The 26,253-nt window shown below is 39.6% G+C and overlaps 1 long non-coding RNA gene across 1 annotated transcript in view; it reads left to right on the forward strand.

Annotated features, from left to right (window-relative positions):
• Positions 1-24,897, forward strand: part of LOC125381898 — a 36,206-nt gene extending 11,309 nt beyond the window's left edge. Inside the window, exon 3 of the long non-coding RNA XR_007222121.1 lies at positions 24,818-24,897. This is a non-coding gene — a long non-coding RNA (uncharacterized LOC125381898). The remainder of the gene's footprint in view (positions 1-24,817) is intronic.
• Positions 24,898-26,253: the final 1,356 nt, after the last annotated feature.

Below are 26,253 nucleotides of genomic sequence, written 5' to 3' on the forward strand. Positions count from 1 at the left end.
AATCACCCATAAAATCAATCCCCAGCTGTACCAATCCAGATGTACATATCGCAATTTACGACACCGTACATACGTTATGACAGGCCAAATGTGATAAATACATGTGTATATAGACCATTATTGGCCTGATGTCTTTACCATCATGAATAGCCCCTGGTAGCAATATTACATAGATGTGATATGTACATGTTTTGTAACACATGTCTTAGCCATGTATAAAAGCTGCCAGGATAACTATAGCACAGGAGTGAAATAGACATGCCCTTGACACACATCATTACGCAATGTCTTTATCAAGTACATACATAGATTCAATATAAATATAACAGAGATGTAAAATAAACTGGTTTTATTACCCTTATTTTGTCCTCTCCAAACGCGATGTTTCTTTGTTTGTTTGTTGTTTAACGCCGCACTCAGCAATATTCCAGCTATATGACGGCAGTCTGTAAATAATCGAGTCTAGACCAGGCAATCCAGTGATTGACAACATGAGCATCGATCAAAGCAATTGGGATATGATGACATGCATCAACCAGGTTAGCGAGTCTGACCACCCGATCATTATATAAGCTAAACGGGAACACTAAAAGTCATGTTAAAACGTGAACATTATAACTCATCATGAATAATTTCTTACCATGTTAAATAACTACTTACATAATATTTTAATGAAGTATATATATACCTGTGTAAAAATTGCCAAATGTCAAATGAGCATGTGTTCAAAACACACCATTAACAATGTCATGCCATGTATTTTTAGCCAATGGCATAAGAACACCATAGAAATAGTATTACCATGTTTATCACATGTAAGTTTATACATGCATTAACATCAGCTGGTGTAAGTATACCACAAAAATGAAATATACATGTATGTGTAACACATTGTATAGTGTCAGAACCACACATGAGTAGCTGCTAATATTAGGTTCTATTCACAAAAAACTACATGCTGGAGTTACCTATTATCCTGTGTCATAATTGAGCACTTTATGACGCATGAAATATGCATGTGCATCTGCTGCACCATATGGTATAAAAGCTTCTTATTTCCTGTTATTCACAAGCAGGAATAACTGTCCATAACAACCTATATGAAACAGACCGGTGTACATTGCAATCCTTCATGATGTCATCCCTGTGTCATATAGGCTTGCTAGTAGTAGTAGTACATCACATTTGCTGATATATTTCAAACAGAGCAAGATTGTTGAAACTATGTTCAAAATTCAATATACAATACTTCTGATTCTGGTTGGCACTTGACAAAAACCTAGTGTAATGTTACCAAACCATGAAATCGACATGTGTCTATTTCATGTCAATTGCATACTGTCGCACCAATAAGTCATATTTGATATGAGTAATACAAGGCATCAGATCATATAATGAGCACTCCTTTAGCAATACACTGGCACTGAGATTATTTTGGGCCATGACTTACATACAAGCAACACAAACAGAGAACATTTATTCATATCAAACTTGTACATGTGAAATGAACCATGACGTAAATGTCAATAACTGAACCTATCCTCAGCCTTTATAACTTCTGAACCATTCATCTTCTTTGGATATCTTCATTATATGAAAAAATATACCATTTTTTCTGGATTTTTTTCTACTTAAATGAGTCTGTTGTTATGAGAATAATGTTATTATTTCGAGGCCAATTATCAAGCATAATCAATATAATTCTCTAAGAAAATGTCCAATATCTTAATGCATCACATAACTTCAATATATGGATCTTATTGGGTTATGACGGACGTACACGTGAATGGAAATCGGTCAGGAAATATCCTATTCAGTCAAAAGCCTCATAAATCAATAGGTACCTTGCACAACATGTTCATTTGTTCAAAATGCCTGAGAATACATAAAGCATTTCAGCCAAAGCAATCAAATGTTAAATTCCATATTTACAAAATACCATTGAGGCAATGTCAGCGGAAACTGCAATATTAATGAGCATGGAAGGCGGCACCTCTTCATGGTCCAGAAAACAATGAGCGGCTATTGATTGTATGAATGATAAATAACGTTTTACATTGTCCAAGTTAACCTGAGAAGCGCTATCGGGTTCATAACGTCGCATGACACATGCCTATTATGTAATGTCTTACAACGCATCAGCAATCAGCTGCTGCATGCCTGTTTCATTGCTCGTTCATTGCGCCCCTTATCAGGGGTGGTTCTGTTACAAGGACAAAGCTTGTGTGTAAAACAGCATTGTCTGGTGTATATACACTGGTTAATTTCTGTGACGGACAGCTATACCTTCCACCTGACATGAAATGGACTACAAAGCCAGCTGATTTACATCAACTGGGTATCTTGCAGTCGGTGGGCTACGTCTTGGTCTGTGATCAGTGTATGTCAAATGCAGTAAAACTGTGGTTCTTTTCAAATATACTGTACTGTATCTAAAGACCGTCTCTGTGGTCTGGTGGTAGAGCGTCCGCCTGGGGAGTGGAAGGTCCAGGATTCGATTCCCAGCCGTGTAATACCAAAAGATGTTAAAAGATGGTACTTGTTGTTACCCTGCCAGGTGCTCGGCATTAAGGGGCAAAAACAAGGACTGGTCAGCTCGGAGTCAGTATACTGTGTGTCTGAGTGGGGGTATTCATGTTAAACTTGGGCATGGTATCTCGGTGGGCTAGAACTATAAAATGGCATTAGTCAGGACAAGTACAAGCAGCCACACACACACACCTGCATGCAATTTGCTATATAAGTGTAATAATCTTGGATGTGACGTTAAACCCCATTTCACCTCACCTCACCTCACCTCACCTCACCCTCACCTCACCTCACCTCACCTCACCTCACCTCACTGTATCTACAGGCACACACAGAGGATTTAATGTTTATTCCAGATGCTGTGATAGGTTCTGATTATTTGCTTTACATTTGGGATCTGTGGAGAGTTGACATGAATATTACTCAACTTTAGATAAGGACTTTCCGAGTGTCTAGTGTCTGACATGTCTCATATTGCAATGGAACTGAATCATGTTCGGCTTCATTTTAAGTGTTGTTCTACGACTACTTTAAGTCAAACCACCACCCCTCATTTTTCAAAATGTATACTTTTCAACTTTTGATGAACAAGTTATATTGTTTGGAAGTGATCGCATACAAATAGCATCTGATACTGGAGTGGAACTCAATCATGTTTGGCTTCATATCAAGTTTGTTTGTTTGTTTGTTTGTTGCTTAACGCTGCACTCAGCAATATTCCAGCTATATGACGGCAGTCTGTAAATAGTCGAGTGTAGACCAGACAACCCAGTGATTGACATCATGAGCATTGATCCATGCAATTGGGATACGATGACATTCATCAACCAAGTCAGCGAGCCTGTCATGTCAAGTTAATTATATGATAGTACATGATTCAATAATATTATGTCCACTAGTTTTGTAACAGGATAAAAAAATCCCAATACCCCTATCAATTGTTGAGTAGTATAGAAACTGTCCATGTAAATGATGGGAGTGTTGTACATTCAGACAGGCTGCAGCTGCACATTTCCACAAGGTGAGAAATGAGATGAAATTGATGAATAGGTAATTCTCCTTAAGTGAGTGAGTTGGGTTGAACGCCACTTTTAACAGTATTCCAGTTATTTCGCGGCGTGTCAGCTCAATGTGGGAGGAAAATCCGAAGTGGTGCAGGTCTCAGACGTTTACCATTTCAGTGAAACCCACGAGCTCGGGTTTGGTGCTGACAAAAATGGAAACATAATTGGGGCGAACCGGGATTCAAACCCACAATCATAGGTTTCTGGCGTGCCCAAGGGACGCAACTCTTCACAGCAAATCGCGGTGCCTTAGACGACTGGGCCACCCGTGCCCCCTCTCCTTTAAACATGATAGTGTCTGTTTATGTAATTGTGGGCAAAAATATCACCACCTTTGGAACCATACCAATAGATTACGGACGTTATATTAACCTACACAGCTGACTTTATATTCAGAAGATATAGCTGTGAAAGCTCATCTTGGTCTTGATATGAGATTTATCCTCATTGTGATCTTCTCTCAAATAACTCCCAAATCAGGCTCAGAGATGATTTGTATTGTAAAGTATAACTTTGCTGTCTCCTTGACTAACATCAAGTCTCTAAAATGAAAATATATGAAGTTCTCTATTTCATTTCACACCACTCAACCTTGGTAGGGATAACCAGTAATGTCAGATATATTTAGATATACACTTGACATATATAGAACAAGTTTTGTGTATCAAGGAAAGATAAAAACCTCCCTATCCAATGTTTAGTAGTATATTTTCTTTTTATATAAACTTAAGTCTAGTGTATATTTTAATAGAACATATCTGATTATTCCTGTCAAAATTTGTTTGGTATACAGTGTACATATTTAGAGAGGAACCCAGACAATCTCTTAACTTTCAGTCTGACATTGAAGAAATCTAGACTTGCCAAAGTTTTAGGTATACAGACTTGCATGGGACATTTAACATGTATTTGATTCAGTGTCTGCAATGTGAAACTAGTGCATCCCTATATCAGCACATTCCAACCTCTGTACCCCCCAGAGACAAGGAAGGCTGGTTACAGCGACCCTCCCCTGGTCTGCCACACTGACAATGCATTACCTAATCAAAAGGATGTATGTTGACATTTGGGTATATGGTCCCTCACAGGAACTGTTATATACTGAACTGCAAAAGAAACATCACTTCATGAAAGTTTCCCATTGAAGTATCGATGCATGTTTTGGAGGTATCTCATTTTTGACATTAGTCTGTATCCAAATTAAATGTTAACAGGCACAAAGTGACACAATTTATGGATATAAAATGTGCAGCTTAACGAACAACCACGGTACAAAGTCCTGAATGCTTTCCATGAAAATCAAAATTCACTTGCGTTTCCTTGTGTCTTTTCTGATAAACAGCACCCCAATATGTGGATCCAACATTCTTGTATCGATACTAGCGCCATGCCAAGACTTACGAAGAATCAGAGAAACCAGGCTCTATGACGACAGCATGCTCTTGGTGACCTGGTATCATTGCTGTAATCTGTAGATGGTTCTCACGTGGATATTAAAATCATTGGCGACCATTCATGCAGCCTGGCCAGCATGGCTGTCTCCTGCATGATGGTTAGACTTGCACAAGTCTCTAAGGCAATACTTTTTAGTTTAAATCATAAATTCTACATTATGTAAATAATAAGAACAAGGTGTCCCTATAAGAGACTGGAGTCTTTGTACTCACCACTTATCTAGACTTGCCTATTAGGTGGATAGAATTACTACACATTCATGGACTTTTCTTTCTGTACAGCCTTGGAGCAAGTCTACATGATGTTATGTACCATCTGGTTCCAAGACAATTCTATAGATTAAATAAAGAACTAAAAGAAAAGAATTCAGGGTAAGATTCTATGGTATGGAAACTGTCACTTCTCTATCATTTGTCATTCGTTTCCTTCAAAGTAATTGTTTTTTGTTGTTATGGATTATGATTGGAATATGGCTTGGCATATGAAAGCTCTAAATGATAGCACCATAACAATGCTAGAATTCCAGTCATCATTTTTGTCACTCATGACATGATAATTTAAGGAACAATTGATTTTAACAACATTTTCTGAAACATCTGGAATGCATATTAGTATGAAGCAAAAAGTGCTTCTAAATTGTGGTTGTCAGTTTTGAGGTATATCCTGGTAAGCAAGTTTGTCAGTATAATTTGTCAGTACAATTTGAACACACACGGAACAGTAATTCGGCTATTTGTGTCAGGAGCTTGACAAAAATTTCTTTGACATATTTTTCATTTTTTTATATCAGATTTGCCTCTTTGACAGTGCAGCTTTAGCACAAATCATCCAAGATTCAAGTTCAGGGTTATTATACTGTTCATGCATGTTTGCAACATTGTGTGTGGAATTGAAGGAGATCTTGGTCATGTTCTATGGAAGTGTGTGTTGCTACTTTCACGCATGAGACCGCCTCCGTGGTCTTGTGGTAGAGCGTCCGCCCGGAGAGCGGAAGGTCCAGGGTTCGATCCCGGGCCGCGTCATACAAAAAGACGTTAAAAGATTGTACTTGTTGTTACCCTGTCTGGCGCTCGGCATTAAGGGGCTAAAACAAGGACTGGTCGGCTCGGAGTCAGTATACTGTGTCTGAGTGGGGTATTCATGTTAAACTGCGGCATGGTATCTCAGTGAGCTAGCACTATAAATCGGCATCAGTCCGGACTAGTACAAGCAGCCACACACACACATACACGTGCATGCACGTCGCTATATAAGTGCAATAATCTTGGACGCGACGTTAAACCCAATTTCACCTCACCTCACCTTTCACGCATGAATGGTGCGGTGCATTTTAATTGTCACCAGTGTCATGAAGGCAATACATTGACTTCAATCATGTGTTTTTGAAATGGCCATTGTAGCATATATTATTCATGAAAGCAATATTTTAGCTTGAAATGCACGTTATGACAAGGGCAACTTCCAAATGGTTTCATGAAAGCAGTATCTTGACGTCAATGCACATTTCTTAGCCTAGTGTTCGCTCGTCACGCCTAAGACCCGGGTTCGATTCCCGACATTGGAACATTGTGTGAAGCCCATTTCTGGTGTCCTGCAGTGTGATAATACTCGAATTTGGCTAAAAGCAGTGTAAAACCATACCTGAGACCATATAATAGACCACACTCACTCACTCTTACAAGGGAAGTATACACTTCTAACCAGTTTCATGAAAGTGAGGTGAGGTGAAATGGGGTTTAACGTCGCGTCCAAGATTATTGCACTTATAAAGCGACGTGTGTGTGTTTGTGTGGCTGCTTGTACTAGTCCGGACTGATGCCGATTTATAGTGCTAGCTCACTGAGATACCATGCCGCAGTTTAACATGAATACCCCGCTCAGACACAGTATACTGACTCCGAGCTGACCAGTCCTTGTTTTAGCCCCTTAATGCAGAGCGCCAGACAGGGTAACAACAAGTACCATCTTTTAACGTCTTTTGGTATGACGCGGTCGGGGATTGAACCCCGGACCTTCCGCTCTCCGGGCGGACGCTCTACCACTAGACCACGGAGGCGGTCTCATGAAAGTAGTAAGTAGACTTCCATGCACTTTTTTGACATGGGTAAAGCACTTTTTTCTGACCAGTTTCATGTAAACAGTATTTTGTTTTAAAATACATTTCTGACAAGGGTAGTGTCGCTTTAAGACCCAGGGCTACAGGAGCTTTAAGCTGCTTGTCAGACCAGATCAGGTCAGTCCCACTGTAACAGTGAGTCACTTGTCCCAAATACAGCAGGGATACAAGACATGGATTCCCTCCCTATGTAGACCACATTGCATCATAAGCCTGAAATAGACGTGGTTCATCACGCCTCTAGATAGATAGCTCCATACACAAGCTAGGCCCAACTTGGGAGCAGTTGGGGGGTGGGGTGGGGTGGGGGGGCAGTGAAATTGACGCTTTTCTTGATATTGTCAGAAAAATTCAGGTTAGAAACCTCAGATTTCATTCTGAAGATGAAAGGGGAGTGTGTCAGGTTATATAAGGGAAACTACAGGGAGTTGCTGGTGTTAGATTGTAGGCCAACAGGTTAAATGTCATCAGATTGAGGTGGAAAAAATGAGAGTTTGACGAATTTGATTGATGGTGTTTCTTAGACATTGCCTTAGGATGGGGTGAATTGTCTTAATGAATAATATATCATGGTTTTATTTGAGGCTGATTTGTACAAATTGGATACTCCCCTGACACCTTGAGCGTTGTGAATTCAATCTCTAACTTGAAATGTATATCTGCAAGTCATTTATTATACTGCAAGGAGCTGGTGATATGAGAAATATGATTGCTTGTTTGGTCGCAGAGAGTATCATTATAGTGTAATTGGAGAGTTGGAAGGAATTATTGTAATAATTGAGAACTTTGTCAACATCAATTTAAAGTACCTATGTTGAAATATTCAATACATATACATTGAAATAGACACTACATATTCTCCTGGGATACTGTGTGTATTGACTAGTCGTCAGATTTATTGAGATTTATGGGTTATTAAATTCCAAAGAAAATGCCCAAAGAGGTCTGTTTACGTGTGCTTTAATTGATTCAAACATAATTACAATGAAATAAGCATCAATAAATTAATTGACGATGAAATGAATGAATAATGAAAAAATAAATTTGGAAAATGTGCCTGTATTGCAAATTTGAAAAGCATCCTTTACATTTATAAACTTGTTTTCAAGATTTGGGAAGAAAAAGCTCCTTGCACGTCATCATGTAAATACCCAAGTTTAGAGCTAGATGATGTAAAGGCGTATATATTCAGCTCCGTGACATACATTTAGGGAGTATTCATGACTGAAATGAGATCAGCAATATTTATAGCTGGCTGTTGTCCCGGCTGTGTGTAGGACAGGTTTAGTGGGGAGGGGGGTGAACGTTGGAGGGGGGTGGGGTGGTGGGGGTGTGTGAACAAAATTAAGGGTAGCTAGGTCGGCACCCTGGGAGAAGGTAAATAAACAAGCCCTGGGGGTGGGGGAACCTGGGCTATGGGGAGATCTGTCCCACAGAGAGTGTCAAATGTATACAGTTTTCTCTGTTACAAAGTGCAGATAACTTATTTTTCCTTTTGCAAACTACACCTTTTATGGTAACACAACTCAACTCTTGTGCATGGCGGATTTCAATTTATCCCACCATTCTATCCGAATATGGAAAAAAGATGTTTGAGTGACTTTGTAGATTGCTGTGAGATTTAAGTGTCAATGAATCCAGCCTGTTTTTCCCTTATACATACCATGGTTCAGTTTGGATCCTGCCAACTCAGAAATTCAGACTAGGAAAAAATTGCAAATCAGACTTCTTGCAGGTTTTGGGAAAAATCCTATCAGTACTAACAGGTTGATGAAATGCAAATGGCAATTTTTTGTGTATTTTCAAGATCTTTATGGCTGTATTTCTTACATATTAGCAGTTATTTGTTTCAGATGTTTGACCTTAGCATCATTTAACAGCTAACAGATGCAGGATGTGCGGGGCTTGAAAATGTATGCATGCTAAGTTTCTGGTGAGTTCAAATGAAGTTAACAAGGGGATGAACAAATATCAGCTGAATCTATACATGTATGGTTATTAAGTGGCAATTGTACCTTTTCTGCACTGGACTGAAGTGTTATGGTTTTGTAAACCTGTGATTCATGGTGCATCTCCCCAATAAATATTTGGTTACCTTCAAACCAATGGTGTGGGGAGGAGATATCTATGCTGAGGCCCTGCAAGGGTGTGGATTTGTTTGTGGCAGTTCTCTTTGATGCTCGCCATAGGAAGAGTCGGCTAGCAGCTGTATCACCAGTTAACATGTTTGACACCAGTCATCCATTTTTGATATAAATCAATCATTTGAAAAAATACCTTCCTTGAAACACCAGCAGTCAATCATTTGTAATCTCTAATATCAACCAATCAATTTTTAACATCAACCAATCAATCATAAACACCAACCACCCAACAACAACCACTCAATCTCCAACATCAACCAATCCATCTTTAACACCAACCTTCTATCAACCAATCAATCTCTAATATCAACCAGTCAATGTTTAACACCAACCAATCAATTTTTAACACCAACCAATCAATCATAAACACCAACCACTAAACAACAACCACTCAATCTCCAACATCAACCAATCCATCTTTAACACCAACCTTCTATCAACCAATCAATCTCTTATATCAACCAATCAATGTTTAACACCAACCAACATCAACCATTCAATCTTTAACACCAACCACCTAACATCACGACCAATCAATCAATGACCTAGCCATCCTTTCCCAACACATGCACAACATTCACCTTTCCCGGCAGTCAATTCAGTAACACAGTCCAACCATGTCATTAAATGGGGGTGCAGACACATCACAAAAACAGCAGGTGGCACGGGCGGCCCAGTTTTCTAAGGCACCACGATTCACTGTGCAGAGTTGCATCCCTTGGGCACACCAAAAACCTATGATTCTGGGTTCGAATCCCGGTTCGCCCCAATGATGTTTCTAGGTTTGTCAGCACCATACCCGTGCTCGTGGGTTTCACCAAAGTGGTAAACGTCTAAGACCTGCATCACTTCGAGCTTTCCTCCCACATTAAGCTGACACGCTGTGATATAACTGGATACTGTTAAAAGCGGCCTTAAACACAACTCACACACACAGCTAGGGGGCATGGATGGCCCAGTCATCTAAGGCACCGCAATTCACTGTGCATAGTTGCGACCCTTTGGCACGCCAGAAACCTATGATTGTGGGTTCGAATCCCGGTTCGCCCTGATTATGTTTCTAGGTTTGTCAGCACCATACCATCGTGGGTTTCACCGAAGTGGTAAACGTCTGAGACCTGCATCATTTCCAGCTTTCCTCCCACATTAAGCTGACAGGCTGTGATATAACTGGAATACTGTTAAACACAACTCACTCACTTACACACACAGCTGACTATTGCCTTTTGGCAGAGTGCACCTTTAAGGCGATCACCCTGTGTGCATTACTCAATGGTTGTGATGGAGGTGTTAACGCCTCCCATACCTGCTGCTGCAAGTGGTTTATATCATGTACACAGCTATTGTTAGCTTACCTCCCACTCACAGTGGAGAGTTGCAAAAACTGCTGATTAAGTGTTTCAAAATTATGTAAGAATTTTAGACTTCTGCTAAAGAGTTCCATCATTTTAGGTTATGCTACGAGTGACATGCTTGTGTTTAAGCTTGTTGATGTTCGTATGACAATTATTCGGTTTGCTCTTTCTGTGAAGTAAGCTTTGATGATATAGACCAATATGTATCTCTACGCATCATAACACGTAACTCCAGGTAAAAATGTGCGGAAGTTCTTGTGAAAAGTCTGGGGGTATCCTGGCTATATATCCTGAAGGTTTCTTGGAAGAGTTGTTTAAGACTTGAATGTTGCCAGGTCTTGGATGCTTTTCATGCTGGATGCTAGAGAGTTCCATACAGTAGGATCCCCTTTTGGAAAGGAGCTATCTCCAAACGATCTGTTCACTTATTTTTGTGTGTTGATCAAGAGAATTTTTTCTGTAATTAACACACCTGGATTCCTGTTGAAACAGACTGTCTGCTTAGTAACAGTAAAAAACACAGTGTCTGCATTGTAACATTAAACACATCATTTACCAAAGAGACTGTATGGTATGAGTGTGTATATGTGAGGAGTGGGCCTTTTCTGGGGTTAGGGGTGGGTTGATTTGGGGGTGGGTTGATTTTGTTCGTATTAAGGGTTAGGGATGGGTGATTTGGGGAGAGGGGTTGGGTTGACTTTGTTTGTAATAGGGGGTAGAGGTGGGTTGATTTTGTTTGTAGTAGGGGTAGAGGTGGGTGGGTATTTGTGTTTATATTAAGGGGTAGGGCTGGTTTGATTATATTTGTATTGAGGGGTGAGGGGTGGGTTGATTTTGTTTGTAGTAGGGGTAGAGGTGGGTGGGTATTTGTGTTTATATTAAGGGGTAGGGCTGGTTTGATTATATTTGTATTGAGGGGTGAGGGGTGGGTTGATTTTGTTTGTAGTAGGGGTAGAGGTGGGTGGGTATTTGTGTTTTTATTAAGGGGTAGGGCTGGGTTGATTATATTTGTATTGAGGGATGAGGGGTGGGTTGATTTTGTTTGTGTTGAGGGGTAGGGATGGGTTGATTTTGTTTGTGTTAAAGGGTAGGGGTGGGTGGATTTTGTTTGTGTTAAGGGTTAAGGGTGTTTTTTTAATAGGAAAATCTGAATATGGGAGAGAATGGAAAGATTGGTAAAGACAGACAAATGAAAGATAGAATGAGGAAGAAAACTGATGATGGAGAGAAAAGAGGGTGAGAACTACAGGTAACAATTGGAGAGAAGGTGATTTGGTACACAGCAAACGATAAAGAGGAAAATCGTAAAAATGATAAAGGAAATTCAGGTGGACTATATCGGGTAGAAATAAATACCTGTGAATGATGGAGATGGAGAGTGCACTCTGACAGTTCTTACGAGAGGTAATTCAGGTTATATAATCAACTGACTGGTGAAAGTTGAAAAGATAATCTGTTTTAAACGAAGATAATCTCATGGATGTAGAATAACAACACAAAATGTGCTTGCTTTGCAAATCTGGCCCTAACCATGCAGTCGTTAACACCATTTAAGCTATTATGTTGTGTCTATTATCACGTCATGACATGCACTAGCAAACAATCTTTACAGACCCTAATGCTGTTATATACATCTGTATTTGATGTATTGATGACAGCTCAGGTATAAATAAGTTTCTGTGATAAAACTTGAAGATTCAGGCAATAAAAAATATGTGTGTCTGGAGACAGATAAAACATAATATTAAGTGCTTTTAACACCACATAATGTGCCATCAATTAAGTCTTTACACAAGCCTTCATGCATGATGTCATAAACTTGTGTCTAGCGACGAAGTAAATTTTGAAATATGCGTCACATACATTCCTTTATTCATTTCTCAACTCTTCTTTAATGAGTCTGATATTCCCAAACTTTTTTGACAATAATATTTATATAAACAGCTTTTGTAAATGTATTTTAACTAACCTATATTTCTTTAAATGGTGTGATACATCGTTTCCCCTGTTTCTGGTGTGAAGTCTAAAAGAAAAGGTTGTGATGGTTGAAGAAAATACACAGACATATCCCCTGGCAAGTGCATGTTTTCAGAATTTTTCAATGACCTTCTAAAAAACATACACCAGAGTTTAATGCTTGTACAGAAACCTAATCACCAATGGAACAAAAATTGAATTGATAAAATACCAATGAATATTATACATTAATGTATATATACTCTAATCTCATTTCATAAATCTACAATAAATAGAACTAAAGCCATCTGTCCCTCATGTAATATCAATTTCCGTATCACTTGACATATAATAGAACCATTCCACTGCCTGATTTAACAAGCAGCATGAAAATGAAATGTATCCCCAGCGCTGTGATATGTACATCACCTGCCGACATACCTAACACCCAGAGAGAATGTCGGTCGTGGCAATGTACATGTATCAGGCGCTATAGACGCTGTTAGGTAACACATTGTGGGTGTAACTGCTGTAACTGGGGCTGGGTGCTAAAAAAATCTGGGAAAATAAGGAGTCTCGTCTATTTCGGTACGCTTAACCTTGATTCCTGTTCTGCAAGGGAGACAATTGGCATTTCTTATGCCCTGGTTGCTAAAATAGAACTTGACATGTTTTCGTGGTGCACGATGACTGTATTATGTCTGTCCATTTGTTGGCACATTTCGCAAATAGTTCCGCCATGTGTTGTGTAAATATTTTCTGGTGGAGGTTTGTCTCTGATGATGCTTTCTGTGGGGATTTTCCACATTTTTTCAGTTTTTCATAATATTTTCATTTGTCAGTCTCCAGGATGCACATCTTCTTGCTTGTTTTTTTATGTTTCAAACTAAAGAGTGTTGTGGTTTTCATAAAGAGACTTGTTTCCACCCATGAAAATGCTTCCAATGTATAGATGGCAATGTTATTCATATTCCACAACTTGTAGTGAATGAACTGTGTTTTTATCCATGTCCTTTATCAATGTGACATTTGATTATATTTGTAAGGTCTCCTGTACCAGATGTCCTGGAATACTGGAATGTGTATTGGTTGGTTACAATGGACTCTCAATATGGAACATGTTTGTCTTGGCAATTCTCAGCTGTGATCTGGCTGTTTAATGTATTATTGTTTCAAGATGATGTTGTTTGAAGTAGTAGTAGGAATAGTTGTGGTGGTGGTAGTAGTAGTGGTTGGTGGTGGTAGTCGTAGTTATACATGTAGTAGTAGTGGTGGTGATAGTAGTCGTAGTATAGTCGTGGTGGTAGTTTGTTTGTTCGTTTGTTGTTTGACGCCGCACTCAGCAATATTCCAGCTATATGACAGCGGTCTGTAAATAATCGAGTCTGGACCAGACAATCCAGTGATTAATATCATGAGCATTGATCCACACAATTGGGATACGATGACATGCATCAACCAAGTCAGCGAGCCTGACCACCCGATCCCGTTTGTTGCCTCTTACGACAAGCATAGTCGCCTTTTACGGCAAGCATGGGTTGCTGAAGACCTATTCTACCCCGGATCTTCACAGGTCCCGTGGTGGAAGTGGTGGTTGTAGTGGCAGTGGTGGTGGTAGTAGTGATTTGAGTAGTATTGGTAGTGTAGTAGTAGTGGTAGTGGTAGTGTTAGTGGTAGTTTAGGTGGTAGTAGTTTGTTTGTTTGTTGTTTAACACTGCACACAGCAATATTCCAGCTATATAACTATATGACAATCCAGTGATTGACTTCATGAGAATCGACATGCAAATGGGATACAAAGACATGCATCAACCACATCAGCGAGCCTGACCACTCGATCCCCTTAGTCGCCTATTCTACCCCGGATCTTCACGGGTCGGTAGTAGTAGTAGTAGTAGTAGTAGTAGTAGTAGTAGTAGTGGTGGTGGTGGTGGTGGTGGTGGTGGTAGTAGTAGTAGTAGTAGTAGTAGTAGTAGTAGTAGTAGTAGTAGTACTTCCTACACAAACATAACGCTCGTCCTTTCAAGTTTAATGCAATGCTAATCACATACACGCTGCCTGACATTTCTAATCCTAATTAAAACATTGTATTATTATAGCTGTGTGCTGTATCAGTAGAGTTCTACCTATCAGTGAAATACAATACTTTTCTATCCAGTTGGAACACAGTGTTATAATGTGATCCTGGCTTTATTGTAAGACAGATCATTAAGCTTAGTGTGTCAAATTATCGGTGCAATTTGATAAGCTTTGAGCAGTTTGGACTGAACATTGAGATTGCTGCAAATATCAGAATAGGTTTTTATGGCTTTTCTGGAACTTCACCTTTAATGATAATTGTTATTTGTTTGACTATCTGTTTTTTAGGTATAAGTTCTGTCTAAATGTAAAATCACAATAATTTGGCAGAGAAACTGATACTATGGACTGGATGGGGTTTAATGGAAGCCTAAAGGTTATAATTCAACAAATAGTAAATAAATTCAGGTCAATCTGGGTTTGTTAGTTACACTTCTTATTTAATGGTGATTTTGTGATAAAGGTTAAACAAATATTTTCAACAACATCTTACGTCCCTTGCCAAGAATCACCACCCTCTGCCAAATTTTTAGACTAACATCTAGTCTCTGAAATGAACATATCTTACAGAAAATAACAGTTGTTAAATTATCTTAATATGAATATTATAAAAAAGAGCCCTGAGACTCTCTTCATTTTCAGATACTGCAGGAATCTAGACTTGCTAAACATTATAGACTTGAATGGGCTGTATTGTATATATTTGTTTCAGGGTCTGTATGTCAGAAATAGGTTCATATGAAATTTTGAAAATGTTGAAAAATAGGACAAAAATATTTTTGAAAATAAATTCATTTACAAGACACTAATCATGATAGTTCAGGTGCAGGATGAAACAGTGTGAGTTCTAGTTCATATGATATTCCACAAAAAGATATCAGCAAACAATCCCTGTGTGAAGTCAATAGGTGTTTGGTGTTAATCAAAAGTTGATCAGAAGAGTACTCCCTGTGAAGATCCGGGGTAGAATAGGTCTTCAGCAACCAATGCTTGCCATAAAAGGCGACTATGCTTGTCGTAAGAGGCGACTTGCGGGATCGGGTGATCAGGCTCGCTGATAATGATTGTTGCATGTCATCGATCCCAATTATGTGGATCGATGCTCATGATGTCAATCACTGGATTGTCTGGTCCAGACTCGATTATTTAGAGACCGCTGTCATATAGCTGGAATATTGCTGAGTGCAATGTTAACAAACAAAAGTACTCCTTAAACATTTGATTACTAGGATAGGGAGGGCCAGGATGCCCGAGTCATCAGAGGTGCTGCAATTCACTGAGCAGAGTTGCATCCCTTAGGTGTGAGAGAAACATATCATGTTGGGTTTGAATCCTGGTTCACCTTGATTATGTTTCTAGGTTATTCAGCACCCCACCCATGCTCATGGTCCTCCTCACAGAGGTAAACGTCTGGGACCTGCATCACCTGGGCCCTCCTCCCATACCACACTGTTGCTCTGTGAAGAAACCTGAAATACTGTTCATATTGGCATTAAACCAAATATACTGTGTCTGAGTGGGGTGGGTATCCATGTTAAACTCGGTGGGCTAGAACTAAAAAACTGGCATTAGTCCGGACTAGATCAGGCAGCCACACCATGCACGCGTGCACAGGTGCACAGACGCACATCCGACATAAAAACAATAATCTTGAATGTGATGTTATCCCTCCTTTCCATTTCCACCCTCCTTGTGTCTGCCTGTCTCTCCCTCCCTCTCTCCCCCTCCCCTTCCCTCTCTCTTTCTCTACCCCCTTGCACTCTCTCTCCCCTCCCCTCTCTCTTTCTCCCTCCCTCACCCCCTCTCTCCTCCTTTCTCTCTCTCTCTCTTTCTTCCTCCCACCACCTTCTCTCTCTATTTCTCCCTCCCCCTCCCCTCTCTCTCCCTTTCTCTCCTCCTCTCTCTCTCCCTCCCTCCCTTACCCCCTCTCTCCTCTTTTCTCACTCTCCCTCTCTCTTCCTCCCCTCTCTCCCCTCACCTTCTCTCTCTATTTCTCTCTCCCTTTCTCTCTCCCCTCCCCTCTCCCTTTCCTTCTCTCTCCTCCTCTCTCTCTCCCTCCATCCCCTCTCTCTCTCTTTCCCTCTCTCAACAGACCTTGAAGATCATCAACATTATATATACTGCAAATAAAACTGATGCGGGTGTTTAATGAATGGACATTTAGGATGTCATGTATGTTTCCATAATTTGGTAATAAATACCACACTTAATAGCATATCCTCTATTTCAAGTAGGAACTCATTGTCAATTGATTTCAAAGTAAATAGAACTGACATGGTAGTTCTTGTATATTATGTCAGAACATTGTGTAACATGCCGTCTAACCTTTCAGCTGATGGTATTTGATATGCCAAGAGGGTCATTTTGACAAAAATATTTCTGTCCATATATTCTCATTCAGTGCAATATGCATTTTGTCAGGATATCACTTTTGAGGGAGACAAGTTATTTCATTATTTAATTAGAAATATATCACTGTGTGGGTTAAAGTTGATATAGCCAGTTAAAAGATTTGTTTAATATCATATCAATTAAATATTTGGATTTAATTTTTCTTTTGTTATAGATATACATGAAGGATCTGTCTTTTCTTGTCAAAAAACATGATTATCTCATCGAGTGACAAAATTGATATTTTCATGAGTGGAACAGACACAAGTGAAAATGTCTGTTTTCTGATTGACCTTGAACTGCCTCTTTAAAACATCCTGTCCTTGAGGTAGATACAAAGTTGGCTTAAGACTCATTCACTTCAATAAAATGAGTGAGTGAGTATATATTGTTTTACGTCGCTTTTAGCAATATTCCAGCAATATCATGGCGGGTTCGAGTGAAATGACATGTTATGAATATTTCTTTTCAAATAATTACAGTATTTCATAAATAAATGCTTAATACATAATCAACATGATATTTCTGGGGTTGGATTCGGAGTGTGTTCTGGGGGGAAGCAACAATTGGGTATTTGTTCTGAGTATGAAATGCTGACATTGGTATCAGGATGTCAGTGATCACACACTGGCTGATATTATCAACGGTTATATCCTACTGTTTGGCAACCTGAAAAGATGGTATATCCCATGTGTCAGGGAGTGAGTGAATGTTGTTTCACGCCTCAGCCAGCACTATAACATGTATAAGATGGCCACATGTATAAGACTAGTCAGGACCAGGCAACCTAGTGGTTGATAAACTGAGCAAAGATCCACAATGCTGGAGTAGGATGACACACAATCAGCTAGGTCACACACGGTAATGACTTCATCTCTAATTTAGAGAGTCGTCTAAGGCTTCACTGTGCAGAGTTGCGTCCCTTGGGCACGTCAGAAACCTATGATTGTGGGTTCGAATCCAGGTTTGCCCCGATTATGTTTCTAGGTTTGTCAGCACCATATCCGTGCTCGTGGGTTTCACCGAAGTGGTAAATGTCTGAGACTTGCATCACTTCGGGCTTTCCTCCCACATTAAGCTGACAAGCCGTGATATAAGTGGAATACTGTTAAAAGTGGTGTTAAACCCTACTGACTCACTCACTCTAATTTAGACCGTTCCCATGACAAGCAAGGGACACTGAAAGCCTATTTAACATTCTAAAGAAGCCAAACTTTAGGATCAGACAACGTTTAGATCTGTGTCAGTGATGAAAAACAATTTGTTTTGTAGCTTAATCTGGGATCGTAGTTTCAGGCAGCCAAAATATTCTACTCTTCATAGAGAATGCCTAGCCAAGGTGTAGCAACTTAATGTGGGAGAACGCCTGAAGTGATGCAGGTCTCAGATGTTTACCACTTGGTGAAACCCACAAGCAAAGCTGACAAACCTAGAAACATAATCGGGGCAAACTGAGATTCGAAACCACGATCATAGCTTTCTGGCATGAAGGATCTGTCTTTTCTTGTCAAAAAACATGATTATCTCACCTAGTGACAAAATTGATATTTTCAAGAGTGGAACAGACACAAGTGAAAATGTCTGTTTTCTGATTGACCTTGAACTGCCTCTTTAAAACATCCTGTCCTTGAGGTAGATACAAAGTTGGCTTAAGACTCATTCACTTCAATAAAATGAGTGAGTGAGTATATATTGTCTTACGTCGCTTTTAGCAATATTCCTGCAATATCATGGCGGGTTCGAGTGAAATGACATGTTATGAATATTTCTTTTCAAATAATTACAGTATTTCATAAATAAATGCTTAATACATAATCAACATGATATTACTGGGGTTGGATTCGGAGTGTGTTCTGGGGGGAAGCAACAATTGGGTATTTGTTCTGAGTATGAAATGCTGACATTGGTATCAGGATGTCAGTGATCACACACTGGCTGATATTATCAACGGTTATATCCTACTGTTTGGCAACCTGAAAAGATGGTATATCCCATGTGTCAGGGAGTGAGTGAATGTTGTTTCACGCCTCAGCCAGCACTATAACATGTATAAGATAGCCACATGTATAAGACTAGTCAGGACCAGGCAACCTAGTGGTTGATAAACTGAGCAAAGATCCACAATGCTGGAGTAGGATGACACACAATCAGCTAGGTCACACACGGTAATGACTTCATCTCTAATTTAGAGAGTCGTCTAAGGCTTCACTGTGCAGAGTTGCGTCCCTTGGGCACGTCAGAAACCTATGATTGTGGGTTCGAATCCAGGTTTGCCCCGATTATGTTTCTAGGTTTGTCAGCACCATATCCGTGCTCGTGGGTTTCACCGAAGTGGTAAATGTCTGAGACTTGCATCACTTTGGGCTTTCCTCCCACATTAAGCTGACACGCCGTGATATAAGTGGAATACTGTTAAAAGTGGTGTTAAACCCTACTGACTCACTCACTCTAATTTAGACCATTCCCATGACAAGCAAGGGACACTGAAAGCCTATTTAACATTCTAAAGAAGCCAAACTTTAGGATCAGACAACGTTTAGATCTGTGTCAGTGATGAAAAACAATTTGTTTTGTAGCTTAATCTGGGATCGTAGTTTCAGGCAGCTAAAATATTCTACTCTTCATAGAGAATGCCTAGCCAAGGTGTAGCAACTTAATGTGGGAGAACGCCTGAAGTGATGCAGGTCTCAGATGTTTACCACTTGGTGAAACCCACAAGCAAAGCTGACAAACCTAGAAACATAATCGGGGCAAACTGAGATTCGAAACCACGATCATAGCTTTCTGGCATGCCTAAGGGACACAACTCTGCACAGTGAATTGTGGAGCCTAAGATGACTAGGCCACCCATGCCCCCAGCCCTACATCAAGCTGTAGATGCCATCCATTTGTCTCCAGAAAATATTAAACTTTAATTTCATTCCAAGAACTTTTAACTCTCTTTTCCAGATACATCTTTGTTTTTAGTTATTGTCTTAAACATTCTAGACACACTTAAAGCACAACATCAGACATACTTCTTGCTGATATTGTTTAGGCTGACAAAAATTATGTGATGCGATTTATCTCTTTGCCTTTCAGCCCAAACACTTTTGTTTTTGTTTCTGTGCCTTTTTTATTATTTTTACGAAAGACATTGCCCTTTGATGTTATTTTTTTCCGGAATGATAAACTTCCCATCAAACTGCTGCTCAAACTATTAGCAGCATTCTGAAAATGACAAGCCTGTATGTCAGGAGGGTTGGACATGTGTCACTCTGTGATGAGGTCATGCTATAGACGAGCCTTATTCATTTCTAACGCTCTCAACACTAGATTGCATGTTACACATTGGAAACAATTCTGTTGTTAAATTATTTGATATTTCCTTGAACAAGGAACATTTGTTTACCTATTTAGATATTAATTTCTTTTCAGTTTATCATTTGGCAACTCGAAATGTCAACCACATGTGCGTTATTTCATTGATTTGATGGTATGGTGTTTTTGTCTAAATCACGTTTCTTTATATTGCTTTTATGAACAATGACATCATCTGCTTATCATTAGCTTTATATATAGGTATGACGGCTCTACCAGCTCACCTAGGCTATATCTATGTTGAATAATTCCTGTTTCCCAATCTCATTGTCTGAAATATGTAAAAGAAACATTTATGTTGACTATGGATGTGTGACATTATCACAAAGTTACTTAAGCATGTACACTATATAAGGAAATAAATAGGTGTTAGAAATATATCATCATTGTACACAGACATAAAACTGAAAATGATTTATGATATTCTTTACATTAATACCACACTGTGTTTGGCGGTTGTGGTTGAACATGCCATTGACCAGTGGTCAGGTACAGTTTGGATTCTACTGGGGTCATAAATAGTTTGACCACCAGGTGTCAGTTACAGCTTGATCACCTGGTCTCAGTTTGATCACAAAATGTCATAAACATTTTGATCATCAGGTCTCAGACAGTTTGATCACCAAATGTCATAAACAGTTTGATCATCAGGGCTCAGATAGTTTGATCACCAACTGTCATACAGTTTGACCACCAGGTGTCAGTTACAGTTTGATAATCAGGTCTCAGACAGTTTGATCACCAAATGTCATACAGAGTTTGATCATCAGGGCTCAGATAGTTTGATCACCAAATGTCATACACAGTTTGGCCACCAGGTGTCAGTTACAGTTTGATAATCAGGTCTCAGACAGTTTGATCACCAAATGTAATACAGAGTTTGATCATCAGGGCTCAGATAGTTTGATCACCAAATGTCATATACAATTTGACCACCAGGTGTCAGTTACAGTTTGATCATCTGGTCTCAGACAGTTTGATCACAAAATGTCATAAACAGTTTGATCATCAGGACTCAGACAGTTTGATCACCAAATGTCATAAACAGTTTGATCATCAGGGCTCAGACAGTTTGATCACAAAATGTCATACACAGTTCGACCACCAGGTGTCAGTTACAGTTTGATTATCAGGTCTCAGACAGTTTGATCACCAAATGTCATAAACAGTTTGATCATCAGAGCTCAGATAGTTTGATCACCAAATGTCATACACAGTTCGACCACCAGGTGTCAGTTACAGTTTGATTATCAGGTCTCAGACAGTTTGATCACCAAATGTCATAAACAGTTTGATCATCAGAGCTCAGACAGTTTGATCACCAAATGTCATAAACAGTTTGATCATCAGGTCTCAGATAGTTTGATCACCAAATGTCATATACAGTTTGATCATCAGGGCTCAGATAGTTTGATCACCAAATGTCATACACAGTTTGATCATCAGGGCTCAGATAGTTTGATCACCAAATGTCATACAGTTTGACCACCAGGTGTCATATACAGTTTGATCATCAGGTGTCAGTTACAGTTTGATTATCAGGTCTCAGACAGTTTGATCACCAAATGTCATATACAGTTTGATCATCAGGGCTCAGATAGTTTGATCACCAAATGTCATACACAGTTCGACCACCAGGTGTCAGGTACAGTTTGATTATCAGGTCTCAGACAGTTTGATCACCAAATGTCATAAACAGTTTGATCATCAGAGCTCAGACAGTTTGATCACCAAATGTCATAAACAGTTTGATTATCAGGTCTCAGACAGTTTGATCACCAAATGTCATATACAGTTTGATCATCAGGGCTCAGATAGTTTGATCACCAAATGTCATACACAGTTTGACCACCAGGTGTCAGTTACAGTTTGATAATCAGGTCTCAGATAGTTTGATCACCAAATGTCATACACAGTTTGATCATCAGGGCTCAGATAGTTTGATCACCAAATGTCATACAGTTTGACCACCAGGTGTCATATACAGTTTGATCATCAGGTGTCAGTTACAGTTTGATTATCAGGTCTCAGACAGTTTGATCACCAAATGTCATATACAGTTTGATCATCAGGGCTCAGATAGTTTGATCACCAAATGTCATACACAGTTCGACCACCAGGTGTCAGTTACAGTTTGATAATCAGGTCTCAGATAGTTTGATCACCAAATGTCATACACAGTTTGACCACCAGGTGTCAGTTACAGTTTGATGATCAGGTCTCAGACAGTTTGATCATCAAATGTCATACAGAGCTTGATCAACAGGGCTCAGATAGTTTGATCACCAAATGTCATAAACAGTTTGACCATCAGGGCTCAGATGGTTTGATCACCAAGTGTCAAACACAGTTTGACCAACTGGTGTCAGATGCACTTGAACCACCAGGTGAGATACATATTTACCAAAGAAACAGACGTCCATATGCTGTTCTCATGAATTAAAGTATGTTTGGTTTCAGTTTCAAAACTAGGAATCAATTTGATCATGAAATTTGTCATAATAAGATTGTGGCTCATATTTGAAGTTAACAAAAGCATCATCTGTGCCAGGCTCTTTATAAACAGTTCCTAGTGTTATGTCTATGATAATATGTGTAATTAAAATGTTCAAAATGAATGTTTTGTTATATATAGTAGTATTAGTATTATTTAGTATTATTTAGTATTATTTAGTATTATTTAGTATTATTTCCATGAATGATACTGGGCAAGAATTATTTTGATGCAAGATTTCTCCTACTCCTGATCTATCATTACCGGTTATCAATCATCAGCTGTGACCATTTCCAATCACTTCATCCCCACATCCCAAGCTGTTGCTGAGTCACTGAGCAAGGAGGTGATGATGTCATCATTATATTTATAGTGCCATGATTCGTCCTGGGACACCTACTGCCCGATCCCACTTGTTTTCTCAAAGATGCATCAGTGATCGGGATCTTTTTTCCACCTTTCAGCTTGAATTATTTTACCTTGATTTTCCTTACTACAGATGTCCATTGATTGCCTCTTCTCATAGGGACTCATTCTTTGATACATTCTTGAACACATTCTTTGACTAAGCTGTATTACATTGCAGCAATAAACCGTTATCTGTCGCAACAACATATTTGTAGATGACATCATGAAATGCCTTCTGGTGATATACATATGACTGTGATATGATGAAGTCAGTCAGTCAGTGTGTGTGTGTGCATGAGTGTGCACAGGCATGTGTGTTGACAAATATTTATTTAACAGTTTGTCTTTACTGATTCAGATATCTAGGGTGCATTTAAACTTTTTGTAACTAGTAGTAGAAGTAGAAGGAATCAGTAGCTGGACAGACCCGTGAAGATCCGGGGTAGAATAGGTCCTCAGCAACCCACGTTGACGTAAAAGGCGACAATGCTTGTCGTCAGGGGCGACTAATGGGATTGGGTGGTCAGGGTTGCTGACTTGGTTGATGCATGTCATGGAATCCCAAATGCGTAGATCGATGCTCATGATATCAATCACTGGATTATCTGGTCCAGATTTATTTACAGACCATCGCCATATAGCTGGAATATTGCTGAGTGAGGCGTTAAACAAGAAATAAACAAATAAGTAGCTGGACAATCATGCTGGAATTAAATACCTGGATAAAACAAACTGACCTGTGACTTGTCTCATTTGTGCCTCGCTCTCCTGAACACCTTAGTGGTCTTAGTAAGTGGAAAGAACATCTGCCTAGAAGGTGGAAGGTCCGTGGTTCGATCCCCGGCCGCGTTATACCAAAAATGTTATAAGATGTTACTTGTTGTTACCCTGCCTGGCGCTCGGCATTAAGGGGCTAAAACATGGGATGGCAGCTCAGAGTCAGTATTTGTGAAACTCACTGGGCTAGCACTATAAAACCAGCATAAGTCCGGACGAGTACAAGCAAAAAGGAGCAACAACGTGTGCATGTGCTGACACATGCATGCTGCTTAATACGTATATCTTAAGAGCGACTTTAAACAGACCAACCTTGAAGATCAAAAACATCATACAGATTACAGATAAAACTCATGCGGGCGTTTGATGAGTGGACATTTAGGATGTTGTGTATGTTTCCAATAATCTTGAAAGCAACTTCAAACCCAAATTCACCCACCACAAACTCTCCCTCTCTAGCATCAGATGAGCATCATTCCAATGGAATAGCCCCTATATCAGGTACATCTGTCACAATGTACACCTGTTTGATATTAACATTTAGATACATGAAGCACAACTTGAAATAAACAACAGCATGACATGTTCCCATAAAACTCCAGCAGTACAGATGTAGTTGTGACTTATTCAGCATGTAGAATACATAAACGTCACATTTCACCTCTCAACTTATGTTGTTATGATTTCAGGTGGTTGCTGTTGAAAGTTAAACACAGAATGAAATATGTTCCATCAGACGGCGGAGGGGGATTGTGTAATTCAGGTGAGCTATAGTTCAGCTGCTAGCTGACAACAATCTTACACGTTTTTTTGCACCTGTTGAAAATAAAACCCAACTGTGATTCTAACATTACCATAAGCTGTGAGCAGGATGTTTATTGCAGGAAATAATGTATGTGGCATCTTAATGACACAATTTGCTGTTAAGTAAACTATCATGAGTTTCAATGTTGTTTAGGAACAACTAACATGTATGTCCTCCCCAACCTGATTTGAATTTTGAAATAGGAGAGAATGTGGTTTACATCGTATAGAACTAATTGTTTGATTATCTGCATCGTCCCCCTATATCTCACCCCTACTCACTACAAATCAGAAGTATGCCCGCCCTCTACCTCCCCTCATCTGCCAACCCTGGAATACCCAACATTTCGCCTTTCCTTCCACCACACTTCAATCCTCAGAACCACCATCATCTGAATCCCCAACCATCTCTAAACCACCACCATCCACAATCCAAGTCCAACACTTTTTCAAAACCACACCATTGCAATCTTCCACCACCATCCTAATCATCCACATTCTCCTGTCCACCACCATCCTAATCATTCACATTCTCCTGTCCACCACCATCCTAATCATCCACATTCTCCTGTCCACCACCATCCTAATCATCCATATTCTCCTGTCCACCACCATCCTAATCATTCACATTCTCCTGTCCACCACCATCCTAATCATTCACATTCTCCTGTCCACCACCATCCTAATCATCCACATTCTCCTGTCCACCACCATCCTAATCATCCACATTCTCCTGTCCACCACCATCCTAATCATCCACATTCTCCTGTCCACCACCATCCCAAATGTCCGCATTCTCATGAATTGCAACGGGGGGCACGGGTGGCCCAGTCGTCTAAGGCGCCGTGATTCGCTGTGCAGAGTTGTGTCAGAAACCTATGATTGTGGGTTCAAATCCTGGTTCGCCTCGATTATGTTTCTAGGTTTGTCAGCACCATACCCGTGTTCGTGGGGTTTCACCGAAGTGGTAAACATCTGAGACCTACATCACTTCGGGCTTTCCTCCCACAGGAATCTGACACGCCGTGATATAACTGGAATACTGTTAAAAGCGGCGTTAAACCCAACTCACTCACTCATGAATTGCAACCCTTCACAAATCCATCCCCTTTCTTCAAAGTCTCCTATGTACACAGGTTTTCATGAGAAATGAATAATTCAGCATGTTATATTCATAACCTTATACTTACCTTAAGTATGACCAAAGCATGAAAAATACAACAAATAGCGACTCCAAAACACCGTGGTCAGTGGGCTTTTTCATGAGAAATGAATAATTCAGCATGTTATATTCATAACCTTATACTTACCTTAAGTATGA

Source organism: Haliotis rufescens, unplaced genomic scaffold (genome assembly GCF_023055435.1).
Source record: "Haliotis rufescens isolate VD_foot unplaced genomic scaffold, xgHalRufe1.0.p SCAF_2, whole genome shotgun sequence".
In the NCBI taxonomy this organism is placed as follows: Eukaryota; Metazoa; Mollusca; class Gastropoda; order Lepetellida; family Haliotidae; genus Haliotis; species Haliotis rufescens.